Genomic DNA, 9888 nt, shown 5'->3' with positions numbered 1-9888 from the left:
GAAGGATACCATACCAATTGCTACAGATGGAATGAGTTGGCTTGGAGGAGATAACTGTATAGTGACTACATGTAGATATTTATAAAAAATAACTTTAAAGTGAAATGTGCTGCTCATGAAAGATGCAGGCTTGACATCCCTGGAAATTGAAACTCTGCCCTAATCCCCAGGAGAGTTATCAAGCAGCAGTGTAAGCTTCTCCGTGCTGCCTTTCCAATGTTCCTCAACCCTTCCCTAGACAGGCCCCTCCTACAGGTTGAAGGTTAATTCAGATGCTATGCCAATTGACTTCTTGACATCTTTGTTGAGACTGACAAGAAAGATGTCAGTTGCAATGATGGTTTTTGTGGAAGCTAAAGAAACAGATTGAGACGTGCAACTCATTTCACATATATACAGTAGACCATAAACCGACTTCCAGTTACTAATAGTCTACAGACAGATTTTTAACTCTAGACAGCTTTGGGATAGTTTTTTCATTATTGCATCTTATTATTTGAGGCAATTTTGAGGAGCCCATTTTTTTTGCATGACATGGAATTATGAATTCCCGTCATTGAAGACTTCACTGCAGCTTTTGTACAGAGCTCACAGAGTCTATGTTAAAGATTCCTATCCTTTAGCACGTTTTTTTTTTTTTTTTAAAAACCATGCCTCTCATTAGTCCTTCTGATTAATGGTGTACATGCTTATTTAAATCCAGTGTTTGGTTTATCAGATGTTATGGTTCACCCTCATTAGCAGTGGTAATTTCAGTAGGACATAATACTATAAGAGTGTCATAATATGTATGTATGTTTTAACTGGCCTGCATATTTAGTTTACCAAAGATAAGGATAGGGCCAAATCCAGGCCGCCTTTTGCCCTCTGGGTCATGGAGGGCTCTAAGTGCAGAGTAGTGCATGGGACATGCTGGAAAGAAAGTCCATTGTTCTGCTAGGCACAGGAGATGTAGACTTTCCAGATCTGTCAGCTGTGTGGGCACTGGTTGTGACAATGTGAGGTGGGTTGGGACCGCTGAATCTGTGACTATATGGAACCAATTGTCGAACCTCATAGGTGGGATATGACTACTAGCAGTTTGGAGCAGGTGCACTGGTGCTGCGCCCTCTGTTAGGGAAACGGTCTCCTTGACACCCATGCACCTCCAAGGAAATCTTTAAGCAGGGCCAGTGACATAGGGCTTTGCACAGAGGTTCAAAACGTGGCCTTCATACAATGGGTGGTTTGGTAAAGTTGCTCTAATTAAAATACTCTTGGTTACTCTACACCCACTTCCATAGATCTTTGTAGTAATCAATACCATATCTGTAATGCTGCTTTGCACTTAGACTGTAGTACTTTTCACTGGAAGCTAAGAAAGCACTTTATTAACATTCATGATTTAATTCTTACAACACTCCTATGGCATAACTACTGTCTATTTACAAGGAAGTTGTGTTTCCTTGTATACAGTATCCTCAAAATATCACTAAAGGATTTTAATTCTTCACACAAGTTTACTTATGAAGACCAGTTTTCAATCTTATTGATGTTGTAGCATTTGTTTTTTTATCTAATATTCCTTCAATTTCAGTACTCCAATTTTTTTTCACTTTCTTAACTTGGTATGAGAAGAGGATTTTTTTAAAAATACTGTTTATGGTGAGTTTTTCACATTAATTTTGTTTACTCATGTTAATGAAAACTTTTTTCACTGTGTTGCTGGACCAGCCTCTATGTTTTCTTTTAACCAGTGTTCAAGTGATATCCCCCCGTATACTGCAGGAACTGTAAATCCCCAGACTTTGCTTCTGAGGAGTGGTAGTTTGAATTTGAATCACATATGCTACCTGCTATGCTTAGCACATCTGCAAAGTTAATGATTGCTATTTTTGCCCAATTGCTTTCTGGTTGTGTACTGTGTGGAAAGAGTTGCAAAGTGATTTTAAATATTTAAAGATACAGGAAGACAGTGTTACAATCAACAAAATTGTATATCTGCAAGAACAGCTGCATTTTCATTACACCTGAAGGCTTGCAAATATTGGCAAATTCTTTGTTTTTTTAAAAGAAATAGTAGCAGAAAACCTTACATCTGCAATATAATTAATGAGTTAAGACTATTGCAAGTTTAGAAGCAAAGCATTAGCAGTAAGGTGCTCTGAGCTGTGGGAAAAATTTAAAAGGTTAGTTAAGAAGAAGGGAAATCATTAAAAGACAATTTGTGGGAAGCAAGGAAATGAGAGAGAATGGGGAATAAGATGTCTAAATTGGGGAGTAGTTGGGTAATGAAAGGATTAGCTTTCATCAGAGAAAAGACAGATCAGAAGGTAAAAGAAAATTAGCAGATCAAAGAATAAGATGCCAAGTCAATGAAACGAGAGTGCAAACACTAGACAGCTAAATAGGGAGACGGATGAAAAAAGCTACAGCAGGCAGCTGATAATGGAGACTGAGAACTGTAACGCAGAGTTACAAAGAAAATAACAAAACCAAGAGAGGCTGGCTCAGGGAATTAATATTGTATATTCAACACACAGTCAACCTGTGGAGCTCTTTGCCAGAGGATGTTGTGAAGGCCAAAACTAGATAAGTTCATGGGGGATATTAGCCAGGCTGGGCAGGGATGCAAAACCTTGCTCCTCGCTGGTGGCAAAAATTGGGACCAATATTTCACCACTAGTGCCACCTGTGCAAATCCACTGGCCGTACTATGGTGGAAGCTGTTGTAGCTAGAAAGGGATCACTTGTTATTACCACCTTATCAAGTGAAACAAATGTGTACCATTCAATCACATTTCTTCAGCCTAAGGTTTATTACTTTGCCAAATTTCAGTTTTCTAGAACCTAGATGTGTAAGCTCAAGATTTTTTCTCCTCATCTAAGTGTTTTTATTATCCTCATATCCAAAAACAGCAGAATCATTTCCTTCCCCCTCAAACTTGAACACCAAAATTCACCTTCTAGCAGAGACCAAGCCTGGGAAATTTCAGTTTCAAGTACTTGGGTGACAGTGTCCTGACTCACCACTGCTGGTGCCTCCTGCTGGTTGCTCCAGGAATTAGCTCTTGTCTGCTGCAGAGCGCCCTCTGCGCATGGTGTCTAGCCTGCTACCTGCTCTGCTGGTTTGGGACCCATGTTGCTCTCTGCTTGGCAGCATCCTCTTCAGGACACTGCCCTATGGCAGTACCCCTTACTCCATCCTCACCCCCTTCCGGTGGGGGGTGGAACAACAGTCCTTCAACTTGCACCTGCCTCAGCAGCCAACCACAACCCCAAAGTCTAGCCCCTCACCTCAGGGGCAAGTTGCAGCCTGTCTCAGCCACACTCCTCTGTGGCCAGGAGCAGTGCAAGGGGGGGGGGGGGAGAGGGGGACCCAGGTCCACCCGCTACTCTGGGTCCTGACCCAGGGACCCTCTAGCAGCAGTCTCTCTCTACCCTCTTGTCCGCCTATCTTCCCTGGACCACTTCCCCTTTCGCCCTGTGCACCTTCTCAGCCCTTTGTAGTATGGGCTGCAGCCTGGCAGGTAACTGGGCTGGAGCTCTCCTCTGCTCCCCCCAAGCCTACCCAGCACTTCTCTGTCCAATGTGCTACCTCCTTACCTCAGGAACCAGTCCTCCTCCCTTGCTAGTCAGGGACAGACTGCCCTCTCCTCTGCTAAGCAGCCTTTATGTAGGACCCAGCCCGGCCCTGATTGGCTCTCCACAGGCCCTTGCTTATTGGCTGCTGGTCTGCACAGCCTCCCTGGCCTGTTCTACCCCTTTTTCCCAGGGAGTGGGGCAGCTGCCCCACTACAACTTGGCTATTGTTAGTGCTATATCTATTATAGTATTGAGAATAGTTCAGACTTGGAATCAGTGGCCCCAGACCAAAGGAAGTCAGAAATGCCAAAGGAAGTCAGAAATGCCAAAGGAAGTCAGAAATGAATCACTGAGGGCAACTGAGCACTGAGAATTTTCACAATATGGTCCAGCTCTTTTGTACTGATCCACACAGTATGTGAATCTAAAATATGTTCAAAAGGCTCAGAAATGGAGCTGGGTGAAATTTTTCAATGGAAATTTTGCAGTGGAAAATGCAGATTTGGCAACACTGAAAAATGTGTCACACATTTGTGTTGGGTTTGCTAAGTTGTTTTAGTAAAAAAAAATTCTGAAAAAAATTGAAACATTTAGTTTTGACTTTTTAAAAAAAGTTGAAATTTGTTTTGACATTATTAATTATTAATTATTATTATTTTACAAAATTTAATGTAATTTAATTTTATTTGAAAATGTTCAAAATTGGTCAAAGATAAAACATTCTTGATTTTGGCAAAATGAAATGTTTTATCTAGCCTGAAACACTTCCCCCCCCCACCCTCTGCCCAACTTTTTGAGTCACCAAAAATTTCAGAAAAAATAATTTTTGGTTCAATTTGAAGCTATTTTTTTTTAATTGCCAGCTGCTTGAAAAATCTGTTATTTGCAAGTGGTACTCAGAAGTCTTCATTTCTGTAGTGGGCTGTTGTGCAGACCAGTTGGAGAGGTGGGAGAGGGAAACAGCTGGAAACCCTCTGACAGGTTTTTAATGAACAATGCCAAAAGACTTGCCCATGTAGCCCATTTCTTTAGCTCTAAGTTTATAACTGGGTTTAGCAACCACCAAAGAAGCAAAAGACAGCTGAAATGGATAATGAGTTTTTTGTTATTTGTAAGGAAATCCTTACCAATCTGTTTTTGAGATAAAAAGTCACCATAATTCACTTCCACTGCTAGAGCAGGAAAAGTGGATTATGTCACAGATCCTCAATTATATTTCAGGTGCTTGTTAGCATTTGGAGAACATAAGTAGGCTGATATCTCTCCTTCCCCAGTTTTGAATATTTTTATCCCTGGTTTTGTTAACACCAGCTTGGAATATGTTAATGTCTGGATTTACAAACTTCAAGATTCTTCTGTTGATAGTCTGCAGTTCTGCACCTTGCTCAGAAAACAACTGCCCAGAATCAGGGCCGGCTCTAGGTTTTTTGCCGCCCCAAGCTCCGAGAGCACAACTGCCCAAGCAAAAAAAGGTTTTTTGCCGCCCCAAGCACGTGCTTGCTTTGCTGGTGCCTAGAGCCAGTCCTATCCGGAATCTCACGGATATGAAAAGTCAAGCCCAGGATGAACTATGCCTCTTCATAAAACTTTAACCTGAGTGCCAGTGAAATTCCAGCTTGGTTACAAAATTGTACTAAGAACCTACTCAAACCTATCTTGGACTGCCTGCCATTTATGCCTCAAAATATTTTATTAATTATTAGTATTACTTAATATTTATGACAGTTGCAGCCAGAGACCCCAATCAGGATCAGGGTCCTATTGTGCTAACAAATACAATACAAACACATACAAAGATCTGGTCCCTGCTCTTATGCTCCTAGCTATGCCTTTGTTTCGGAGGCAGCATGCCCTGCCATGGAAAATTAACTTCATCAGAAAAAAGAGGACCAAGTTCTTCTGTTACCTTGGTGTCAACCGGGAGTGATTCTACTGAAGACAGAGTACATGGCGTGAGAGCAGAATCAAACTCATGTCCATGCATCAAGGAGGTTACAATCTTAACAGACTTTTGGGATGGGCATTTTGAAGCTGTTAGCCTTGTTGAGAAAAATATTAATATATTATTTGCTATGATAGCAGTCCTCAAAATTTATAGGAAAGATGCTACAACTATATATTCCTCCATCATTCATAGTATGTACCTGAAAGACTCCACCTCCATGAACACAGTTACTTGCTAACAGAAAACTGACTAACATTGATTTAAAGTTCTTTTTACCAGTAGCCTTAGGAACACTAAAGAGGATTACCATCTTCGTTTACAAGAACACAAAGTGCAAGTGACAGTGACTGAGCTAGAAGTGGCAGGATGGATACATACAGGATAGATGGATCCACTCTTCATAAGGATTGTCCTTCTACAAGGTATTAGCAGCAGCAACAAGGGCCAGGGTCAGCCTCTTAGAAATGTAGGGTGTGCACTTGAGCAGGTGGCTGTCAGTTTTGAGATCACTAAATATCTTCTCAGGGTGTCTTTAATAGGCAGTACGTCCCCAGTCACAGGCACTGAGTCTGTGTATGAAACAAGGAGAACTGTATAAGAGGGCAAGGGGACATACCAGCAACTTGGGAAAGCACAACAGTACATCTATATGAATGATTAATTAAACACTTCCCATGGTAACTTAGGCAGTAGTCTATTAACTCAGTTTCCCACCCACTGGTGTGACTGTCCACTAAGGAAATAGCCCTTTACAATTTATATTCCCCTCCCTCCATCTGCCAAATCCCACTCACAGTTTGGTGTCAGTGGAGTATAATCCCAGAATCCTGAGGTAGCCTGAGGCAGGCCTGTTCTCCAATTCCTTGGGAAGTGCTGCTGGATCCTGAGGCTCCCCCATGTAACCCAGCTGCAGCCATTTCAGCTATACATAATGGCTGGGTAAGAACGGTCTCACCAGAGTTTTGCTGCTGTCTTTGGTAGCTTCAGCAACAAACTCTCTCTGTTTCACCCTCACAAAGAGCAATCTCTATGTTATCTCCTGTCATCAAGTCCTCTCAATAACCAGGATCCACCATAAAAGATCTCGAGCAGCACACAAGGCCCTCAAACGCAGTCCTTATAAAAGAGCATCAGCCAATTTTCCTCTTATTTTCACTGTTTAGTTCCACTACCCAGCCAATTCTGAGTTTCCGTACATTTAGGATGTCTCCCAGCATGTAACTGGAGGAATTCTGGGTAGCAAACCTATGCAAACAAAGCTCTCTTTATAGTCATACTTCCCCTGTTTACCAATAGATGGGGGCAAAATGCTCCTTTCCCTCTGGAACGTCTGAGCCATCTGGAGTTCTGGGTAAATAGCTTTATGCAGATGAACAGCTTTGTTGTTATTCTTCTCCCTGTTCACCAACAAATGGGAGCAAAGAGCTCCTTACTCTCTCGAGATTCAGGCCACATGGCTTACATAACTAAGAAATGTGATTCATCTAATAGATCCAGGCTACTTAGAGCAGTGCGACACTACAGCTGTACCCCGTGGGTGGCCACTCTTCTTCCTCATCTCCCTTTTCTCTTTAGTTGCCCCTTTGGACTTGCAGAGCTTTAATAAATGAGAGTCCTCTCATTATGTGGATTTCTTGAGGGCTTCAGTCTGGAGCACTCAGTATAAATAACAGGTTTTCATTTCTACTTTACTTCTCAATAAATGCATTTTAAAAGCCTCCTGGCTATAAATGCATTGCGATTGTTTTATCCAGCATGTCACACTTCCATTTTAACAAACATTTTAATATAGAGCATGATAATCTTTTGGTTTCTGCTTGACTAAGGATGAATGAATTTGCAGACACACTTGAGGTGAAATCTTTGCTCCAATGAAATCAATAGCAAAACTCCCATTGATTACAATGGGGCCAGGTTTTCACCCCTTGATGCATTCAAGTATAACAAGTAGCAAAATCGTTCATAAACACAAGCCTTACAGCAATCTTGGTGCTATCTCCTGGCAGATCTAGCTATGTTTTAAAAACATCAATAAAACAGTTCACATAATGCTATCTTCTTTTTAATTAAGAATTATATTAATTTGTTGTGGTACAGCTGAACAATACTTTCCCTACTAAATATACTAACCATAGACGTGTCTTTTTGATGAGATGGCCTGAAGCCAAAGAATATGTTGTTTAGGGCTGAGATTTTCAGACACTGCAAGGATCTAGATGTCCAGTTCCCATTAACTTTAGTGGTATCTAAAGCCATTAGGCATATTTGAAATTCTCATCTTCGAATGAGAGTGAATGCCATTAAAAACTTCACAATTAGTGTAATATTCATGTCAACATTACTAAGATATTCACGAGAGACAAGGTGGGTGAGATATTATCTTTTATTGGACCAGTTTGTGTTGGTGAAAGAGACAAGTCTAGAACTACACAGAGGTCTTTTTCAGGTCTGGGAAAGGTAATCAGAGGGTCCCAGTTAAATGCAATGTGCAAAAAATTGTTATGGATAAGTCAGTGGTTCCCAAACTGTGGGTCTCATCAACAGATAGGGTCACAGCAATCTGCAGAGGATGCCAGTTTGCTCCATACAGCATGACCTCACCTAAAAATGGTGTGCAAGGTCATGATGCTGGGAGGACATCTCTGCACAGTATGACCCCGCATATACCAAACATGTGAGATCATGCAGTTCTGTTGATGCCATTTTGCTCTACAAAATGGAGTCCTCTATGCAGTGTAAGATCCCAGGAAGAAATCATTAAAATGAGGTTGTGCCAGCAAAACATTTGGGAACATCTGCCAGCTGCCATATGCATATTACAAGTGACCAATTAAGATGAAAGGGAAATTAACGTATCGGCAGTCATAGGACAAAGGCAGGTAAGTGGGTTAGATTGTTGTAATGAGACAAAACCAATGTCTCTACTGAGTCCATGATTTTTATCTAGCAAAGTTATGATCCCAGGCTCATCTTCTGAAGGTATTGTGCAGGTTTCTTTTGAGGAGGAAGACTGGGAGGTCAGATATGGAATGATCATTTTGTGAAAAGTCTTTGCCCCTGGGCAGTAGGGTGTTCTTATCTTTTATCTTTTTTTCCCCCATGTGAGTTCATTCAAGAATACAGTGATATTCATGGTAGGCTACAGTCTAAACACAATTTAGGTATAGGGTTACAATTGTGTGAATAATGGATTTTTTTGTTTCAACAGCAAATCTGGAAAAAAATTGTTTTAGGTTGACTTGAAAATAAAAAACAACAACATTTTTAGTGAATTGAGAAGAGTGAAACAAAATGTTTTGCTTCACCTTTAAGCTTTTTCACCTAGCTCTAATCCACCAGCTGTGAAATTCCATGCTAAAGTTAATTTGGTCTGCAAATGTTGCCATATTTTAAATGGTGATCAGTGTAAACACAAAGGAAATATCTTATTTTGTTTTTGCAGACATAACACTATGGTACTTGCATAAAATGACACCACTCTTCCTCTGGGAAAAAGAGGAATACACTCTGAGAACAACGGTAGAAAAGAGAAAATGTCCGTGTGATGCTGTATGATTGGAACATGACCATTTATATAATTAATATTGCCACTGTTCGACTATTGCAGCAAATCTCATACAAAGTATGTCATGTAAGGTGTCAAGGAAAAAGTTATGATTTGCTAAATATGATTATCCTGTTTGTACGCATGCATCATCTTTGTATCTAAAGTTATGAATATTGACTATAAATGCTTTTGCTCATGTAGTAACACCCACAAGGTAATTTACATCCAGTCTGGCCAGCACTTTGTGAATGAACTATTTGAGTTGATGGTCCATTAAGGAACATTAACTCTTACAATGAACCATAGAAGCAGCTCATCCCCACCTGGTGAGCCTTCCTGTGTACACTTTAGCCAAAATATGGGTAATGGCTCCTGCTGGGAGTCATGAAAGCATGTAAGGGCATGTGACTTGTTCATGTGACCCTGGACTCCATCTTGTGTCTGTACTTTTCCACAAACTGTGCTGGGGTTTTTGTTTGGGACAGTGAAGTTCCCTCCACATGGGAGAAGGAATAAAAAAGGCTGGAAGAATCTCCATTTTGCCTCTTTCCTGCTCTGATATCTGGTCTATGGACTTACACTAAAAGGAGCATTCCAATCAATAGACTCAGGACCTTCCAATCTTTTGGGAGGTACCAGAGACTTTAGCAGCCAGCAGTTTATTCCGTCACTGCTACAAACCTGATACAAGAGCTCTGAAATGATTGCATGTATGCAATGTTGACCATTTTAACTCTCTTCTCTTTCTTTTCTCTTATAAACGTGTAGCTATTAGCTACTAAAGAACTGACAATAGCATGATTATTAGGTAAGATCTGAGTTATAGATTGAC

This window comes from Caretta caretta, chromosome 2 (assembly GCF_965140235.1).
Source record: "Caretta caretta isolate rCarCar2 chromosome 2, rCarCar1.hap1, whole genome shotgun sequence".
In the NCBI taxonomy this organism is placed as follows: Eukaryota; Metazoa; Chordata; order Testudines; family Cheloniidae; genus Caretta; species Caretta caretta.
Note: the sequence above shows the minus strand (reverse complement) of the source record.